We start from the raw sequence: 21,781 nt of genomic DNA on the forward strand, positions 1-21,781 counted from the left end.
GTCCCCATCAACGTTACTTGTACACCAATCTCCTCTCTCAGTTCATATATCCTCCTTATATCCACCCTTTTCACTCCTGCAATCCTCCTGACCCAGTTGTTCTCGCTCACCTGCAGCCTCAGTTTTCTCTCTGTCAATACCACTGTCACTAGACCATAAAGGTAGGTAGGTGTTCCACAAGACACCAGAACTTTCCTTTCAATTTCTTTGATATTTTTGTATGCCATCAATCCCTCCACTCTCATCCATGCATTTGCATCCATCTGAATCCTCCTCCACACTTCTTACTCTGACCTACCATTCCCAGTCACTCATGTCCCCCCCCCCAACATAACATTCTCAAACCTATTTCCTTCCCTGTTTGATGTCCTTCCCCTCTCACCTAATATTAATTTATTTTATCTGCTGCCTGACGCACATCACCTCAATCTTCTTCCAACTCATCTTCAGTCCGTGCTTCCAGAATGCCTCCTTCCACCCCCCCCCCAGTACTTCTTGCATCTTCCACCTACTCTGTCACAACAGCCAGATCGTCCACATACAACATCCTCCCCAGAATACCTTTCATTTATGTGCTCCTGCTTACCAGCTCCATCACCATGATAAACATGAAGGGGCTGAGAGAGCTTCACTGCCTCAAACAGATGTTCACTCTGAACTCCGACATCCGAAAAAGAAAGAAAAAAACTCTTCCCTTTGTTCCCTTGTTTGTCTCTTCCACCAACCTAACTTCTGCTTCTTGCACTCCAATCCATCTCAGTGTCACTATCGCCATCTTTCTTGGGACAGTGTCATAGGCCTTCTCCAGGTCCACCAATCCCAATGCCATTTCGCTTTTCACCTTCAACCTCTTCTCCACCAGCTGTCTCAGCACGAACATACCATCTGTCATCCCCCTACCCTTTCAAACCCCGTTACTTTTCACCGATCTCTATTTCCACACTCTTCCTTATCCTCCCATCCAAAATCCTCTCCAGTACCTTCATGACATGACGCAGGAGCGTAATACCCTGTACTTGCTTGGATCTTGAACATAGCTCTTCCTCTTCCATATTGGCACAAATAGCCCTGTCCTCCAATGCTCCAAAATCCAAACCCTCTCTCATACATACTGTTACGGCTGTGGAAATTCGCATTACACCATGAAGGGCCCGTAGGTGAGATAACTCTAAGTACATGTGTAGTTAGCCCCAAACCCGTTGTTTAGAGGGAATTTATGTGATTCATTTGGGCTGCGACGCTATGAGATAGGCGTTTTTCTGTTCTATCGTTATTTTGAACCGACCATCAAACCACCACCGATAAACCCTCCACCACCCTCACCTCTTTCCTTCTACGGCCATTCCCACACCACCTGTGATCACTGAGCGTCGGGCTGTCTTGGACTCGTTCAAGATACGCACCGAGCCGCGAGTGCAAATAGCGGCCTTTCCGAGGGAGAATTCGGATCAAGAACGTTACACGCCCACTTCTGATCCGTCCAATTAGCAAGCGTGGAGCGGCTTGGCCCCGCCTCCAGGCGCGTCTGTGTGAAATCCATATATGCAAATTCTAGGATCAGGGGAGGTTCACACCCACTTTCCCTCCGTCCAATTGGCGAGCGTGGCTCCACCCCCGAGGTCATCCTGATCCAGAAATTTGCATATTGTTTTCTCCTGCCGGCCTATAAAATGGCGAGCGCAAGGCGAATCGGGGCAGAGTCCGTTTTTGGTTGGAGAGCAGAGTGTGGCAGCGGCAGAGTGTGGCAGAGAGTGGAGTCGGGTGGCGAAGGCATCGAGTTGGGTTCTGCAGTCGACTGAGGAGAGTTGTGGGAAGAGGCCAAGGAGCTCGGGTCCGAGGCGAGAAGGACGGCGGTCGGCGACGAGGTCGCGGTGGGAGATCGCTCGTCGCGGGACCCAAGCCAGACAGCCATTCTCCCTCCCCCAGGGCATCAACAATTCCCCCTTTCCCCCGCGCTGAGATAGTGCAACGGGGGCCCCGTTCCCACCCCACTCCAAACATCGTGCCAATGAAACCCGCCAAGGAGCACGGAGTCGGGGCACAGCCACGCGGCCACATCTGCGGCTCGTCCGCCAACGCGTCACGAGGACGTGGGTAGGACCCACCCGGTCTCGCGGACCTGGCCGCTCCTTCAGGTCACGCGCGCATATTGGCCTACAGGCTCATCTGCCCCCTTGTCTATGAGGGTGGCTTCTTTCCTTTGCTTTTGAGTAAATGTGTGTTGGTGCCGTCTGTAAAGTAGAACTGTATAAGTGTTGCCGTGTGTGCGGTAGTCGGTAGTAACTCTGCGTCGTCGTTGCTTTTATTGTTTGGGTTGCTAAACGTGCATTTTGACTGTTTGGCTGTATATGTGTGCTTTCCGTGTGTCGCGTAATAAATGTGCATTGTGTGAACTGTTTTCCCATTTCACTTTGTCTTTTCTTTATTGACCCTCCATCCTGCTTCACGTTAAGGGTTCGTAGTGGGCTTAATATGCCCGATAATTAATCGGAACCGTCGAGGCCGACGATAACACCGCTCGGTTATCCCGATAGCACGGAATGGACCGCTTAAGCGGTTCGTGTCCGGAGTCGGCCTGTGGCGTGGTGCGATTGCCCGGTCGACCATTCGCGCAGGTACTTAGGTAGATCGAATTTGGCAAGCGACCCTATCCTGCACGGGTGGGCAATTGGCACGATCGTGGTGAGGTTAAACCCCCACCCCTGACTAGCTCCCGGCGTTGGTCCGAGAGGGTCACGACTGAATTGTCCGTTCCGGTGGGCGAGGCAGCCGCCATTCGAGTCGAGCGGCCGATCGCACGCCGGCGAGAGCGAATTCGCAACAATACATTCAACAGCCTCTTCGACCAACTGACTTCGACTTCTCCCGCTGTAATTAGCATGTCTGTGTGCACACCATCAATGCCTGGTGCTCTTTCCTTCTTCATTCTCTTTAATGCTGTTTGCACATCTTCCTCCATGATATCCACCAATTCCATTCCCCCCTCAACATAACATGGAGCCTCCAGTTTGCCATAGTTCCCTCCCCCATCCAACAGCTCCTCAAATATATTCTTCCCATACCTTCAATACTGCACCCCTCTATTATTAGCCTTGCTCCACCATCTTCAAACACCACCCCCTCCCTTCACGTCTTTACTCTCCTCATCCCCGTTATGAGTCAATTTATAGATCATCTTCTTCCAATCTGTTGTACATCTCTGCAATATCATCCTCACCTTTTTCCACAGCTCTCCTTGCTGCTTTCTTATTTTGCCCATACATGTGCAGCAACCCTGTTTCCAGTTGTCCCCCTCTATCTTTCTTCCAAACCTCCTTCATTTCAACCAACTACCTCTGCTACTTCCTCCATCCACCACACCTGCATTCTATTCCTAGACAATGCAACCTTTCCTAATATCCTTCCATGCAAAACTTCTTCAAATCTCCTAACGCCTCTCTGTCCTTCTTCCACTCCTCCAAACATTCAGCTTCTTTGTTAATTTCCTCATACTTTGCTCTCATCCTCTCTTGTACTTGACAGCAACCATGTCCCTGCATTTTCCCACCTTATCGTATTCCAACCCCTGCTCTTAACTTTCCTCCTTTTTTGCATGCGTACAACAAACACCACAGGCCTGTGCACGGTGGTGACATGCTTTCCCACCACCATCTTACAATCCTTGATCCTTCACAATTGCTGCTTCTTCACCATCAACAAATCCAACTGCATTCTGTGCTATCCACTCCAATAAGTAATTTTGTGACTGTCTCACTTCCGAAAAAAACAAACGAACTATGGCCATCCTATTCCTTGCCACCAGCTCCACCAGCTCCCAAACCTCTCTATTCCTTGTTCCGCAGCCAAATTCACCAACACATTCCTCTTCACCCGGTTCTGCTACTCCCACATGCATGGTAACCTCCCCCACAATGCAAAGCATTACCTCAAGCTGAACCATTACCATCACCGTCCCCAGTAAGCTTGGTGTTGGCTGAACGGTTAAGATGGCTGGCATAAGATCTTAGGGTCTTGAGTTTAAGCCCCTGTCGGCCGTTGAATTAACACCAGATGGGGTTGACAACCTGTCATCCTTCCGAGGTCAGCGAAATGAGTTACCATCGTACTGGTAATAGAGGGCACTGTATCAGTGCCAGAGCTGCACCAACAGAAAATGATGCAATCAGCAGCCACAGGCTGCACACGATAGCTATCCTCTCCAGTGTGTCCCTGAACTCCTTCTTCTAGACCTCATTCTTTCCCATTTGTGGCCCATGTATCGACAAAACACACACACAGTTTGCCTTTGTATTACCAACCTTGCCATAACTATCTGTCCCTTCCATCTTTCCATTCTGACCACCTGTTTGCTGATCTCTTCCAATATTACACTACTATTCCCATGCCGCCATTACTCCTTCCATCTCCTCCTGCGTGCAACAGCTTGTACCCTCCTACAAAACTCCTCACCATGTCCCATTTCCATCTGCTATTCTCAATTTGTGAGATCAGTTTTGAAGAGGTGGGTGGCAATCATGCTGTTCTGTATGTTGGTGCCCACCCTAAATTGGCTTGAGGGCACTTGAGAGTCAACCACAAAGTAGTTTACGGAATATTGGTGAGCATTACATCTTTATTTCATGTTCAATTTAAAGATGTGCATAAATACCCCCTACCCCCACCAACTCTACCACCCCCCCCAAAAAAAAATAGATCAAAACTGTTTGAGGCACATAGCACCAGATCAAATTATTTTTCATTCCCTTGCTTACAGAAATATAGAGGTTTGATAGAAGCACCTACAAAGACCATAGAGAAAAATGAAAAAAAAGGGGAGAGTAGTTTGTAGTGGCACAGTCTACAAGAGCACAATGCATTAAATGAGTCAAAATTGGTGCAGAACAGAGAGTGGGTGATAAAAGAAAAGCAGGATTGACGATACTGAACGTGGCATCATCACAATGTGGCATGTGCAGGCAATGCCAAATGGCAAAGAAAGTGCCGCCTGGCTTTCCCCGGTGGCCGACAAGACAAAACAATGCCGAGAGATGGCAGCAGCATCCATCATCATTTCTCTTCCCAAACGTCTCATCGTGGCAACCTGCCACATTCTCCCACCCACGCTCAACCTCCTGCAAAGGTACAAATGAGGAAACGAGATGCCTCCGGAGGAGAAAACTGCACCAATCAGACCTGCAGTGAAGAGTAAAACCAATGTCAGTGACAGCCGGATGTGCATTTAGAAAATGCAATTACAGGAAGGCGTGCTAAGGTTTCTTTCTCAGCCTTTCGAAAAAAAGCTTTCGTTTCCTCCATTCTATGAAGTTGGATTTGGGCTCTTTGCTTTGGTGGGCAGTTCTGTTGAGAATGTAGAAGCAGGCAATGTTATGTACCTTGTATTAAAGTCCCATAACCTCGAATAAAGACGCAATATCTGAAATTATTTCCATGATGATTATACTCAGGATGCCATGAATCAAGCTCACCAATGGGGTCATCGTTGCAGTTTGAGTTTTGAAAGCTGCGTAAAGATGCAATTTGTTTCTGTGATGCGTGATCTCATCAGTCCTTTAAATTGTGTCACATTCGTCTTTGATTAATTATTTGTGACATCAATTTGAGGCTTTTAGCTGACTGATGGTAACAGAAAAATGTAGCTTTCTTGCCCTTGAATTCCCCAGAATGGGTTGCATTTCTAATGTAATAGGATCTTTCTAACCCCATCAGACAGGGCATCACATCATAAGGAGCAGCATCAGTTCCATCCATTCACTGGGACCAACTCTGTACAGAGCATCAGTGCTGCCGATGCAGTCTTCTGGGCTATTTGGCACAATCCTGGATGGGTCATCACTCCAACACAGGATACTCAAATGGCTCAATCATCGCAGCAAGCTGGTACTCATAATGCCGACCTCGGAAGGATGACAGGCTGAGTCAACCCCACCTGGTATTAATTGAACGGAAAGCAGGATTTAAACTCAGGACGCTATGATCCCAAGCCCACCACCCGAGCCATTATGCCAACACCAAGCATGGATACCATCAGTTAGAAGGAATATAAAGCAGGCTGTCCTGTTGCCTTGCATTTGCATCAAGGATCCCATGGTGCAATTCAAAAAGATTATGACCATGCATTTCCTGGCCTACTTCCAAGGAAGCAGGATTACTCATCTGTCAACAATCTCTCTGTGCCATCAGGATGATATTTATAAGTGAAGACAAGATAGTGGTTGTATGGCTGCCAACTGCAGGATCATTTTAATCTTTTCACTATCAATACCCTGTTTAGTGTTCCAACCTGAACCCATGGAGAATGATATGGGGAAACCTTGGTATGAATCCAACTGCTATACCACATTTATCCAATGTCTAGCTCATGTAAACAAGTTATTGAAATCCTTGTAATTTCGGTGAAACTATATTAATGTCTGTCTTGCATGTGAAAAGTCATGGAGTCTTGTCCACGGTGAAAAAATACATGTATATGTATATTATGCACACCTCCTGATTGTTATGGTGAGCATCACCACTGATTATGCCTTACATGGTAAAACTGCATAATCCATAAAGAAAAACCATCCATTTGCCACCCAGACAATTGCTCCCACTAATACAAATCATTCAAGTAGAAGGCACGTATTGTAATCGGCGGGTAAATCGAAACATGTGGAATGTGACGAGCACTACCCCAATCTCCATTGGACATAGCCCTACACCAAAGCAACACCTCTAAACCAGAGGACTCGGCCCAACGACTCTGTCAAACAGACAAAGATTACCTGGTTAACATCAGTTAAACATCAAACAGAGCCATCTATCTGGATTTTGGGCTTACTTACCCTCATCAGGACAACATACCAATAAACATCTAACCAACGATGACCACGTCCGTGCATACATGAGACGTACCTACTGACTGTTATGGTGAGCATCGCTAAGGGTTATGTCTCACACAGAAAAACTACATAATCCACAAAAAATGTACAGTTGTTCTTTGCAGATTATGCGGTTTTACCGTATGATACATAATTCACGGTGATGCTTACCATAGCAGTCAGGAGGTGCGTCTGATGTATAAATGATGAATGTGGTTGTTATTGGTTAGATATTTATTGGTATGCCATCCTGATGAGAGCAAATAAGCCTGAAATCCAGATAGGCAGCTCTGTTTGATGGTTTACTGATGTTGACCATGTAATTGTCTGTTTGACAATCACTGGGCTGAGGTCTCTGGGTTAGAGGTGATGCTTTGGTGTAGGACTATGTCCAATGGAGATTGGGGGAGTGCTTGTCGCACTCCACATGTTTCGATATATATTTATAAATCGACTCCTCCCAGTCTATTCTTGCTGAAGAAGCTGCATAAAACAACCATGAAAGGCTACCAAGGTAATCCCGTTGCCATTTCCAACCCTTCCCAGAGTTCCTCCACAGCTGTAAAGGCATTCACAAATAGTACGCACATGAGAATCCAAATGCATACAACCCCTCAGCTGCCGGACTGGTTTCATCACTTGTTGGTGCATCATCAGCGACAATGCAGACAGAAATGCATACCAACGAGGCTCCCTAGCATGTACCACATCGACACATCAAAAGCAGTCAACATATCAATGAAAAATGAAGACCCACTCTCCTCTCTCACCTCTGAATGGAGGGAATAACCAATTAGCTCTCACCTAATCAATTAAACCCAGTTGGCTAGGATTATATAAATAGGTCGACTTCTCCCACGCTCTTCTAATCAAAGAAGCTGCATAAAGCAACCAAGAAAGGCTAAACAAGATAAGCCCTTTGCTGTTTTAAACTCTTCCCAGAGTTCCTCCACAGCTGTAAAGAGATTCACAAATAGTACACACATGAGAATCCCAATGCTACACACCCCCTCAGTAATCAGGCTGGTTGTTTTTTTTTAATATCACTTATTGGTGAATCATCGGCGACAGCACAGACAGCAATGCATACCAAATAGGCTCCCAAGCATGTATCATACATACCATGGAAGTAAACATGTCATTCATACAATTGGTTGTGACCTATATTCATGTTACTCTGTTGTGATTGAGTGTTGTGCACAGACAAGTAATGAAGATAGTTATTTGATGCTTCATTCAAAAAATTGTAAGCATGAAGAAAAAGGATATTAAGGCCAAATATTTTGGAACATGCATTTGTGTGCTTTCATCATCATCATAATCATCATCATACCAGCACATTTCAATCAACTGCAGGATGATTGCCTACCTCAACTCGTGCATGTTGTTTGGCATACTCGTCACATTTGCCAGGTTTATGCTGACAAAAGAGTCAGGGCAGGAATTTGAAATTTGTTCAGTGTCAGCGAAAACTCACCTTCCTTTCATTGAAAGACAGCGTGCACTATTTAACGTTCACCAACAGCAGCAACATTTAACGTTTAATGCTGGCAGATGAGGACACAAGCTGAATGACCATCCAAGGGAGGGTGCACTCATTGACGTAACAGCCTGCCTGCGATGCACAAATCTGACAATTCAATAGCCAGGTTGAGAGTTGAACCCAAACCAGACAGCTCAGAGGCAAATGCAATACCTCTGCACAATTATGTCAGACCATTTTGATTTACACTCTGAAATTGATATTTTCAAAAAGTCCGATCGAAAAGCCGAGCGAGTTATGAAGTCGGCTGCATATTAGGAATGTGAGGAGGAATGGGGCATGGTAATAATAATTCCACCATTTTTACATAATGCAGAAGGAGGTGGGTTGAATCAAGGTCAAATAGGTTGATCTTTTGACTACAGTATCAAATCCTAACAAAACCTATAAGGCAAAGGCAAACCATCCAGTGCATTTCATGCAAGGAAGCAGCTATTGTCGACAATGGGAATAGTGCGTTGTATTTTTAAGTTGTCGAAGACAACTTCTGTCACTTTGTACAGTTAAGAGTTTGCTTGTTTGTTTGTGTGTGTGTGTTTGTCTGTCTGTGCATCGATTTTCTCAGCGGTCCTTGTGTATATGTCCACGAAACATTTTGACATGAAAGATAATCACCCAAGGACTGAACCTATAAATTTGGGTGAACCTGGATCAAATGATGACGTCACGAAAAATTCACAAAGTTTCAAAAAATCCCAATCATTTACATGGGACGAAATTTCAAAAAATCATTTCTCCGCCATTTCTTGTTCAATTGCTTAGATATTTAATGTGCTTATGTAGGGTCATAATATCTTTCACCCTACCATGTTTCAACCAGATCGGATCCAGATTGTGACGTCACAACATGTTTGAAATTTGCATTGAAAATCCCATTTACATGACAAAAAAATTCTTAAAATTCGAACGTTTTATATTTTTCGCTCAAACTTTTAGGGAATGTAAAACATACGATTGGCCATTAGCTGACGTAATTTGATCAACTTCCAGTTTGTATTCTAGATCCCATCAGCAAAAATGTGTCATAATTTGGCCATTTTTGAAAGCGCGTATCTCCATCAATTTTTGTGATATGTGGCTCAAACTAGGTGAGAATGTAGTTCAGATATTACTCTTTCATGAGATATCCAGGCCTTTGTTGTGACTCTTCCGGTTCAATAGTTCGCCTGACACCGAAAATTCGTCTATCGCGCTCAGGCGCCAATGGCACTATTCTGCAAACGTGATGTATTATTTTGCAGTGCAGGCCAGTTTTATTAACAATGAAAGGCCCTCCACATCGTACCAATCCATTATGACGTTTCCATCACGCAGGTGTGTCAATTTTGCGTTTTCAGTAAGAATTTTGCTTGTTTTTATGCGGAGGAGGTGGAGGTGGTGATGGAATTTTTGACTTAAACCATTGACATCACATTCCACATTCGAATGTTGTTCATGATGGCAACTGACTGAACTGTAAATGCTGTTTCTTGTGCTGTATCCGTGTGACTGCAATGAAGTTATAATAAATTTTCAAACAACTTTGACAACTTCCTCACTCCATGAGTGATTCATTTTGCATTTGAATACTTCACGAGGCAGTCTTGCTCTGTTGCATCACAGTGTGTTATGTGTGGATACTGCCAAGCAGCTAAGGAAGAGTCGAATTTTTCTTCAGAAATGCTGCCACAACCCAAAGACCTTGTTCCTGGTGTGTTATAAAATGAGTGCAATGTTATGTAGTACTTAAAACACCATGCACATGCCAATGAGATAACATAGCTGCAGAAAATGGAGTGGCATCACCTGAAATTACACAGCATGTCCAGCTACTTACTCTTTGACCTGAACCAAATAGGTGATCCTGTCTCACAAGTCAATGCATACTTACAGTCATGGCATCATGTCCTGAATATAATCATAAAATCACTGCACTTAGAATTGCCTTGAATATCAGTCAGTCTTTTGAGAAATATGTTCGAACTTCTCTCCGTCCCTTTTTGTCAAACGAAATTATTAGTTTGTGATCACACTTTAATTTTAGAGGAGGCATAACATCCATACATTTCAAGAATGTTTTGTTACCATTAAAAATTAAGTAAAACCTGCCTAGCATAATCTGCTAACTGGATGCAGTATAATTCACATTATCAAGTTCAATGTAAATCAACTTAAGGTCGACTGTCGAGACGCTAGATGTTGCATGGCAGGAACATAAGATTTTAAATTATCTTTAAGGTCATGAGTATTTAATTATGTATGTAAGAAATTGAAGGTTAAGGAAAGTACTGGACCAAACAGAAAGAGAACTGTGGGATTTAAAAGTAAGGATGGTGAGTGAGATGGCAGAGAGTCCAAGTGAGTATTTCATATCAATATTTAGAAGGTAAAGGGTAGGAACTGTACCACAAGTTCAAAACCAACAATTGGGTTGGCCTGTGATGTGCTCATGTGAGCACAAAGCTCATTTGGCTAGGATCCCATGGTTGAAATCCCAAATACTGTACTTTATTGATTGGTCCATTGTTCATTGGTGTTCTTGAAATGCATGTAATATAATAATTTTGTACACTGTTTGTAGAAAAATATACTTATAGCGTCCTTGTTTAGCACATGATACAAGTATGAGCTCCTCCATGAGCTTTAGATAACTGAATATAATTTTTTTTTTAAAGATACAATGTCAAGGCTCGTACAAGAACTAACGTATAACAAGTATAACAAGGGGAGCAGGAGACAAGATGGACAGGAGAGGGAAGCACAAAACAGTGGGGAATAGACACATGAGGAGATCTATGGAAGGTAGAGGGATGGGGTGGGATACATATGGTATTCAAGATGGACACTACAGGGACTTTCAGGAAGGAAAGCAGGAAATTTGAAGGAGCTGGGTTTGGGGTGGATTAATGGGGGTAGAAAAGATCATGGTTTTGGATGGAGGAAGAAAAGAGATGGTAGTGAACAGATATTTTGAAGACCTGGAGGGAAGAGTGAGATTGAAGAGAGTGTGGGAGTTTGTTCCAGAGGCAGGAACAAAGAGGAATGAAAGCGTGAAGGTGAGTCGTGATTTTTGATTTTGGTAGTTTGACCAGAAGGGAGTTTCTGGCAGTCCTTGAGTGCCCTGTGGGAATATGGGTGGGACAGACAGCAGACAGAGCAGGGAGGGGGGGGCGAGGCCCGAAAGTTGACGGTCATCTGATCGAGCGTACTCGGGCATTTTGCCTCTCGATGGCAAAAATAATCTACAGTGTTTGCCAGTCCTATTGTAGATCACGGTGTTCGCTTGAACCGGTCTCCCCCCTAAGGCGGAGTGCACTTCTTACCATTCTGCAAGTATATTAGCAGTCGCTAATTCGTGCCTCATCTAACCGCTGCCATCGATGATTTTCTGACCTCGAATGGCTCAAAGACAGTTGACGGTAGAAGACAGAAAGACCACCGACCTGCTTGCGGTGAGAGAGTGAGAGGCCCAAAGACAGCCTCATCGCGGGAGATACCAATGATCTTAAATGCCTTGGTTTCCACAGCTTGAAGCCGAGAAAGGTGAAAGGCAGGAGCACCAGCCCAGAGGGGAGAGTAGTACTCCATGAAGCTACAGATAAAAGCTTTGTACATGGTCAGGAGCTCATGTGCCAAGGAAGGACTTTGCACAATGGAGGATGCCTAATCGGTGACTGGCTTTGGAGGCCAGCTTGGAGATGTGACAATGAAAAACACTCACATGTATATACATCTTAGAAACATTAAAAAAAACAGATGTAAAACCCACATTCAAATGGATCGTGATGATAATTCTGATTGTGATGATATTGATCATCAATGCTTTGGTAGTAACCTGACAATCAGAAAACGATGATATTTTTGTGCGTTGAGCTCAAACCATTATTAGCTTATCTGGAATTGGAATTCCAGAAAAGGCATTGTCATCGCATACCGTCCATCCACCCGTCTCCTATGTCGATTTCTCCGTCCAAACCACTGGGCCGATCCGGCTGAAATTTGGCAGAAACTTTCTACTCCTGACTGGTAACGGGATTTGCAAAGTACTTTTTGGTCACGTGACTTTACGTAGGTCATAATGGCCGACTTCGTAAATTCCTTCAAAAATCTTCTCCAGACCCACCAGTCAGAATGCTACCAAATTTGGATAACAACATTAGATCAGGGCCCAGATAAGCTACAGGTCCCATGGTCCTATTTTTATTTTTTAATCACTTCATGGTGAATTGAAAATAAATGATAGAATAGTAGATTAAGTTGGAGCAGATATCCCACCACCCACCCCCCACTTTCCAAGTATAACCCCTCCAGTCATTGTAATATTCAGTATCTTGAACTTCTACAGCAGAGAGTTAGTTCTCTGGATGACAGTACAGCAGGAAATTTCAAAGGAAAATGTTCAGTATACAGAACCAAAACGACCAATGAAGATGTGTGAGGTGGCATCTAGCCCAAACTTAATCTACATCCAAAAAGTGCAAAACAATTCGGACACGACTTCAAAAAGGGTGAAAAATAAGTGAGGGTGCAGTGCACAGAGAAAACATTTTAAAGTTTGAGCCTTCCCAGCTGCCAAATTGAATGTGTTTCATCTCTGATGAAGGACAGTCATTTCGATGTGTGAGGATGTGCATGTGGGTTGATGAAAAAAAAAGTTGAAAAGGTTTTTGGACTTGCAGCTCATGTTGGCAGAATGAGCTTGACTAACAGCCATGATAGCAATTTATCTGAATGGGTATGAAAATTCAAAGCAATCAGCTACTGTCATTTACAGAGTCCACATCAAGGTGGCAGTGAAACAGCATTTACTGGTGAAAGGAAGAGAGTCAAGGCCCAGCAGGTGCTTGATATAAAAGAAGATGGCGAATTTTCATGCACTACATGGCAATATATTTACGAGCGTCCAAGGATGATGGAAAAGCAGAGCAACAGGGAGCAAAGGGTCAATAGACAGAAAGTGGGGGCAAAGGGGAAACAGGGAGATAATAACACATGAATGCACAACGGCATGAGGAAAGGAGCGACAGGTGAAAAGGGAACAAGGATGGAAGAAATGGGAGAATCCAGGTGTTGGAGGTGGGCATCAGACTTGAAAAATTCAGGAAAAAAAAAAGAGTTCAATCATCATTTTTTGTATGAGGTGGAATCAAAAAGATGATCTCTCTCCTAAAATCTTAAGTAAAACCACGACTTCTCTTCCAATGGCATCAATAAACTTATCTGTCACTGGGAAGAATGTGATTCCGGCAGGAAACTACAAAGCAAGGACAAATATTCGTGCCGAGTTTCACCAGTGTACGAAGACATTTTTTGACTCTGCTTGTATGGAATTTCCTTACAGGAGGCATGAGTAATTAAAAACGTTTTTTCTATTATGACGACACTCCATCACCAAAAGGCCTGTGTGCATGCTCATCTATGTATGCTGTACAAAGGGACTGTGAGAGGAGGGAAGGAATTGAGAACTTGAAAGGTGAAGAAGAATGGGTGAAGAGGGGGATCAGGAGTTTTAATGCAGAGAAATGAACAGAGGGAGGAGGTTGGGAGAAAGATGAAAGAAGAAGGAAATGAAGTGGAATTAAGGGAATATTCGTATTGGAAAGGGTGGGGTTGTGGGGGGGCTTTTTAAATGTGTAATATTCTGAGCTTCCATCTGAAAAAGGAAGTTTAACAAGAGCAGAAGGCACTTAAGTGTTATAAACTAGCTTTCTTTCTTTTGAGTGCAGTCTTATGGCTGCTGGTTGCATCATTGGTTCGGGACTCGGCGATGCCACTGATGCATTGGCCCTATTACCAGTACACTGGTACTCATCCTGCCGACCTTAGAAGGATGACAGGCTGTCAACCCCACCTGGTATTAATTCAGTGGCCAACGGGGCTCGGACTCAGGACCCAAGGATCCCAAGTCAACCACCCTAACCACCAAGCCAACACTAGGCTATAAACTAGCTGAAGAAGAGGCTAATTGGCATAAGTATGGGAGCAAACTGAAGCTTGTCAAGAAACTACTGAGACAAGCAAAAAGAGGAAATGATAAAGTCTGGCAAGGAAGATGTGAACAGAAGGCGTTTTTAAGTAGAGAAGATGGACAGAACAAGTTAAGACAGCTGGTGTAGGCACAATAAGAGATAGCACAGGGAATTTGGTTTGCGATGAAAGTGAACGGCAGGCTTATCAAAGAGTTATTTCGCTTCTTTATTTACACAGGAGCAGATAGAAGGATTTAACAGCAGCAGAGAAAATCTATCTTGGAAGTGAAGAAGTGCTGTTTGAAAAATTTGAGGTGTGAGGGGAAGAAGTATAAATAGACAACTTGGAAAGCTTCGGGCAGTCAAGTCTCCAGGGCCAGATGATGTGCAGAATGTTAAAAGAGGGAGCAAAACAGATAAGTGACATGTTAACTGATATATTGAATAGCTTGCTGGAGTCAGCAAGGATACCAGAGGATTGAAGAATAGCAAGTTATTTAATAGGTGCTCAAGGGAAGCATTGGGGAACTAGAGAGCAGTTAGCTCAACTTCAGTGGTGGAAAGTATTGTAGCTGATTATTTACTTATTCATATGCAGCCTGTGGCTGCTTGGCTGAATTATTTTCTGGCAGCACAGCGGTGCTGCTGGTGCAATACCCTTGTTAGCAGCACCCTCATACTCATTTTGCTGAGCTCAGAAGGATCTACTGACTCAGTAGATGGAGTGTTGTTGATTAATTATACCCAGACTTGCAGAAGGCCTTTGATGAAATACCACATACGAGGCTGTTATGGTTGAGTTGAACACTTGCAGAGTCATTATTGGTTGTGTTAAAATGGATTGTGAACTGGTTTAGAGATAGGAAGCAATGGTTGACAGTGGGAGGATTTAAGAATGGGAAGTTGTGAGTAGTAGGTGTTGCTCAGGGATCAGTATTGGGACTACTGTTACTTACAAATCAATTATTTGGATAGCATAATAAAGAATAGAGATTCAAAATTTGCAGGACGCCAAGCTTCGAGTCGAGATAGAAAGCTTTGAGGGGGTGATTAGTTTGAAAAAAATACTAGACACATTCAACCAGACTTAGTGATGTAATATTTAGAGCATCCTCTCTGAGTCAAGGAGGTTGGTGCTTTGTTGGTGCTTTGAACCCTGACTGAGTCATACCAATGACTTATAAATGGTATGTGCTACTTCCTTGCTTGGTGCTCAGCTTTAAAAAACAATATGAGAGTGCATGGCCAAACACTTAAAAGTTGGAAATCATTGCACAGGATTGATGGGCCTAATAGCCTCCTCCTGTGTTGAGGTTACTTCAAACGGAACTCTTATTTATTTCATTGCCAAATAATTGGTAGAATCGATTTAATATTGAGAGATTTTAAGGTATTACGCATGGCCAGTAATAGAAATAGAGATTACATAATGTAAGGATCAGTTTTTGAGTATGTTACAGAGGAGAAAGGTCAAGGGCTGGTTGTCGGTGCAGTGCTGAACCTTTCAAGGACCAAGGGACACGTAGTGTATGATCCTAAACTATAAAATGATATATCTCTGATATTTTCCATACAATTTTAGATTACTCTATGTTTGCACATTGGCAAACATTGAAACTAACAATGGGTAAGAGCTTTTGTTATTTCCATAGTTTTTATTTATTTATTTACATTTTGTTGACTTCAAAAAACTTAGTATTTTTAGTCAAGTACAGTGACCAGCAAAAGTATTCAACCCCCTCCAAAGTTTTCACATTTTGATGCCACCTGAGCCTGTTTCATGATGCTTTCAAATCAAACTTAATATATACGAGCAGATACCACCCGTCGCTTCGCTGACAGGAGTACCAAGGGGAAAAGGGGAGAGGGAGGGGGTGAACGAGAGAGGAGAGAGAGAGGGAGATGGGGGGGTTAGGGAAAGTAGAGAGGGGTGAGAGTGATGAGGGAGAGGGTGAAAGAGTGAGGAGGGAGGGAGTTGGAGGAGCTGAGGTCAAACTGCACTTCTGGACCTTTTGATCCACATGTTGTCAAAATATTATCAGTTGATGTATTGCCTACCCATCCATCAGCAAAGCAATCAGCATGCTTTACCGGCCAACTGTAAATGCCTTGCTATTCATTTAATAGGAATACACCCTTGGGGAATGTTTAGTTTGCAAGTGATTTGCTTTTGCCGCTATATTGCAAACGGGACACTCCAGGGGTGTGCTCCTTTTGAATCAATACATTACCAGGCCAAGTGGAACTGGAACATGCCCAACAGGGACGAAAATTTTTTCCCTGAAAAAAACGTTTCTTTCCATGAAGGAGGAATTACTTGAAATTGATGTCGATTCCAGTTCACGACTCGAGTCCTTTAAATTCCACAGTTGCAATCCACTACTTTGGAATCAATTCCACCCACCACTATTAAACACTCAAGCAAGCACACCAACAAAACGGTTGATAAGGAACGGTTGGTTGGGTCATACTAAACACCATCCAGAGATGACCGGAGATTATCGGAGACATCCAGAGTATAAAACAATGCGCAAATTGGACAAATGAACACGCTTTAGCAATCAGAACTGCTGCTAAGTTCAATTCCATAGTTTAAAATTTGAAATTCGGTTTAGGTTAAGGCCTGGTCACACCTTGACGTTTTAGCCAACGTATGCCGATTTTTGAATTTTTTTTCTAAAACGCTGGCACACGTTGAATACGTTATGGGTAAGTTTTGATAACATTGAGAGCACGCTGAAAAACACTGCCATATGTCGTTGTATGCTGGCTTTAAACGTTGTACTTTTCGGTTGTCCTCAAATTTTTTCATGCTTGAAATTTCACGACGTATGCCGGCGTATGACTCACACGTTCCGCTACGCTGGCCACAAGTTGTATGCACGGTCTGCGATCGTTGACAGACGTCAACACATGCTACTTGTAAGTTAATCATAAGTTGAGACACGCCGAGGTAATGTTTAGCGTACCCGAAACTTATTTCTAACCTATGATTAACGTGTTGTTGGCACGTTACGCGATCGTTGCCACACATTGACAGACGTTACTTTTAAGTTACTCATAGGCTGAAAGACGTCGGTATAATGGATCGTCCTTGCGTCAGCGTCCACGGCCACGGCCAGGACACTTATTTGCAGCATTCTTCAAACTTTTCTTCGGCATGACGAGGATGTTCACACTTCGATGTCTCGCTTGGCTATGATTCCAATTGTCCATCGGCAGCGTCTATTTAAAATAGTCGAGTTTGAGCGTTTTAACACGTTCAGAAGAAACGCTTCAAATTTCAAAACCCCAGCGTCAAAAAAACAAACAAACAAAAAAAAAAAACAAAGGCGAGTGACAGCAATTTAAATCGTTCATTGTAAACAATGAAAATAGCTGAGTGGTACCGTTTAAAAGTCGTTGAGTGTAAAAAAAAATCCAATTGTTGAGCGCAAGCTCTACTTTCAATAGTGGAGATGCAGCCATTTAAATCGTTGAGTGGCAGCCTATGAACCTACCCGTGGACACGCGGACGCAAGGACGATCCATCATAACCCACACCCTCCCCCTCACACTCACCTACTACTGCCAACATGAACAAACTACTACTAATACTAATACTAATACTGATACTGATACTGATACTAATACTAATACTGATACTGCTGACATGGACATCGACTCAAAAAGGACTCGAAAACACTGTTGGGTTCCCCTTTTATTAGCAGCATTTTTATATACCAATTCCCAAAACCGCTGGGAACACGTCTTTATATGGCAGTTGTAACCTAGAAACACGTTCATTTTTTTTTTTTTGTCGACCGGAAGACGTCATTGGAATACGTCTACATACGTCGATGTGTGTTGGGACTACGTAAAGAATTGGTTCAAAGCACATCAAACATAAGTTATAAATAAGTTTCATGTAAAAAAAAGACATTACCGCGACGTGTTTCGACTTATGAGTAGCTTATAAGTAGCCTTTGTGGATGTGTGTAAAACTTATCCCCATCGCATGCGGAACGTGTGTCATACGCCAAGTACGTCGTAAAATTTTGAACATGTTTAAAATTTCTTGACGTACTCTACTTACTGCGACGTATGATAGCGTACTTTAGCGTTCTACTCACGTATACCAAACTTACTCGTACCGTATTTGACGTGCCCCAACGTTTTAGACATTTTTCTTAGGTCGGCATACGCTGGCAAGATCGCCAAGGTGTGACTGCGATGTTGACACTACCATTTCTACGGCAGTTATGATTCAAATCGTTGTGCGTCAGCCTTTTAATAGGCTACGTCACGACATCGTCGGCAATGCGTGCAACGCGCTATGCCTAAGTTAGACTATCGTTGGGCATAGGTTGTGTAGGCCGACAACAGGTTCAGCATTCATTGGTATAAGTTATCTATAACACAACGAAACGTTCTGTGTCCATTACTAATATGTTATGCATACGACCAACTCGTTATGAATACGTCCGAATCTTAAAAAAAAAACATCAAAAGTTCAACGTCAGCCAGCGTTTTACATACATTTTAATACGTTGCCATCGCTGGCTAAAACGGCAAGGTGTGACCGGGCCTTTAACAGAACTTGTCACATTTCAGCTGTAATGCATATAATGTAATGCTTACTCAGGGGCTGACCAAGGATGACACTTTGATAAAGGATAATTAAATAAGGCCATTAATTATCTTCAAAAGGGGTGTTTAAATTAACCCAAACACCCAATTTTCATTCATGCACTACCACGGAGTTCTGTTCGTATGTATGTAAAGGTTGGGGCCACTGGGTTTCATGGTTTTGGAGTTATAGAGGAGAAGGACTGACAGACTGACACACTCAACTCCACATAGTTTCATCTAGTCTTGAAATCAATCCAGTGGCTCTATGCTGAATACTTTAAGTGGCAGCTATGTCCTTCCACAAATATGGTGACCAAAACTAAACACAATAATTGAGATTAGGCCAAGGTGATGAAAAATGCAGATCAAATGTGAATAAGTTAGATTAACAGAGAAAATCAGATGATTCTCAGTTGCATAAGTACTCAAACCCTTTGCCAAATGTAGCCTAAATCACTTCAGGAGCAAATTATTTGCTTGAAAGGTTAAAAAACAAGTGTAATATGTTTCACCTGTATGTAATCACTGATTTAAATTAAAAATTAATCTCCTCTACTTATCTAAGGAGCTTTAACATGCAACTTACTTGGCCGACCAACAAGGCAAACATGAAGACAAAGGAACGTTCCAAAGAAGTCAGACATAAAGTGGTGGAGAAGCGTCGTTCAGGAGAGGGTTGTAAGAAGATTTTAAAGTCACTTATTATCCCTTTGAGTATGGAGAAATCCATCATTAAGAAGGGGAAGACGTATCATCCCACTCAGCCTCTACCCACATCAGGTCGCCCATCCAAACTGAGCAGCCGGGCAAACAGAAAACTTGTTCGGAATGTCATTGTAAATTCAACAATGACCACGAAAGATCTGCAAGGCTCTATGTCTGAGATGGGGGTCAGTGTTCATCAATCAACAATATCCCGTTCGCTTCACAAAACTCGCCTCTATGGACAGGTAGCAAGAAAGAAGCCATTACTGAAAAAGATGCATCTCAAAGCTTGTATTGAGTTTGTGAAAAAGCACCTTAATGAAACTGCAGATATGTGGTGAAACATTTTGTGGTCAGACGAGACAAAAATTGAACTTTTTGGTTTAAATTCAAAGCATTACGTCTGGTGCAAGTGTAACACTGCACATCACCCAGTCAACACTATCCCTACTATCAAGTATAGTGGTGGCAGCATCATGCTATGTGGCTGATGTTCATCAGCAGGGACTGGAAAGCTTATCAGGATAGAAGGGACAATGGACGGTGTAATGTCCAGGAGAATCCTTGATGAAAACCTGCTCAAGTCGGCCAAGAATCTGAAACTGGGTCAGAGATTCACATTTCAGCATGACAGTGATCCGAAGCACAAAGCTAAAGCTACGCTAGAGTGGCTAAATAAGAAGAAAATAAATGTTCTTGAGTGGCCCAGTAAAAGTCCTGACTTGAACCCAATTGAACATTTATGGCGAGACTTGAAGATTACAGTCCATCGACGATCCCCATCAAACTTGGCAGAACGAGAGAAATTTTCACGTGAAGAATGGGCAAAGGTTTCACTCATTGTGTAAAGCTGGTAGAGACCGACCCACAAAGACTCATAACAGTCATTGCTGCAAAAGGTGTTTCCACCAAGTACTGACCTCAGGGGCTGAATACATTTACAACCAGTGAATTTTGATTAGTACATGTTTTTTTTCAGGTATTCCTGACATGTAAACTCCTTCAACTATAACAGTGTTTAGTTTGATCTCTTCAGTTATGAATAAAAAAATATTCGTTTGGAAAAATTGTTTCTACATAATTAATTTAAATGGGGCATTATTTGAAGGGCTGAATACTTTTCCAGGCCACTGTATACTCTTGAATTTCAAGAAAAAAAATTTGAAAGTTAGCCAAACTAATAATAAAATTGGACTTGAATCTGAAAATTACTTTTGAGATGCTTGTGGTTCTCAAAGCGTGAAGCAGTCAGAACAGTGCCAGAAATAAATGAAAAAAACGAATAGGATTGTCGGTTGTAATTGTTTTGGATGCAGCCTGTGGCTGCTGTTTGCATCATTTCAGGAAGCATGGATGTGCCACTGATGCAGTGCCCCTGTCATTAATAAGCTGCTACTCATTTTGTCGACCTCAATAAGGATAGGTTGTAGTCATAGGAGCACAGTTTAAAAATTGAAGAATGTTGTGTTAACATTAAGCAGAATTTAGTGAGGCCTAATCTCAATTATTGTGTTTAGTTTTGGTCACCATATTTGTGGAAGGACATGGTTGCCACAAAGTATTCAGCATAGAGCTACTGGATTGATTTCATGACTAGATTAAACTATGTAGGGTTACGAAGAGAAAGTGGCTGAGGTGATTGCAGTGACACAGACATGCTGGGCCAATTGGCCAACTCCTGTGTCAACTTTTTCCTTGTATTTCCTTGTACCTGTTTTACATCCCCAGTGCCTGATCATGAATTTTTTTCATTGATAACTTTTTGATTATATATATATCAAAAATAAATTCTGGTCCTCTGCCACCTGGCAGTGCGTGTTTTTAGCTCACCTGGAACATAATTCAGGTGAGCTTATGGGATGGCACGTCGTCCTATCTGTCAGTTCATCCATCTGTCCGTCCATCCGTAAACATTTGCAACTTATTCTCTGAAACTGCTGATGCGATCATCACTGAACTTGACTATAATGATCTTTGGTGTGGTAGAACTCAAGTTTGTGCATGGCATCCTCCCCATTCATCTATAAGTAGGTCATCGTACGATGTAAAGGTCCCATAAATTCATGAATTTTGATCTTGTTGGCTACCATTTTGGATGACAGGAAAACCTTGAACAA

The 21,781-nt window shown here is 42.9% G+C and overlaps 1 protein-coding gene across 4 annotated transcripts in view; it reads right to left on the reverse strand.

Annotated features, from left to right (window-relative positions):
- The window catches only part of LOC147026113 (phosphoinositide 3-kinase adapter protein 1-like), a 262,651-nt gene that overhangs the window by 55,145 nt on the left and 185,725 nt on the right, over positions 1-21,781 (reverse strand). The window lies entirely within an intron of this gene.

This window comes from Eptatretus burgeri, chromosome 5, assembly GCF_056783735.1.
Source record: "Eptatretus burgeri isolate ZD-2024b chromosome 5, Ebu_testis_v1, whole genome shotgun sequence".
Lineage (NCBI taxonomy): Eukaryota > Metazoa > Chordata > Myxini > Myxiniformes > Myxinidae > Eptatretus > Eptatretus burgeri.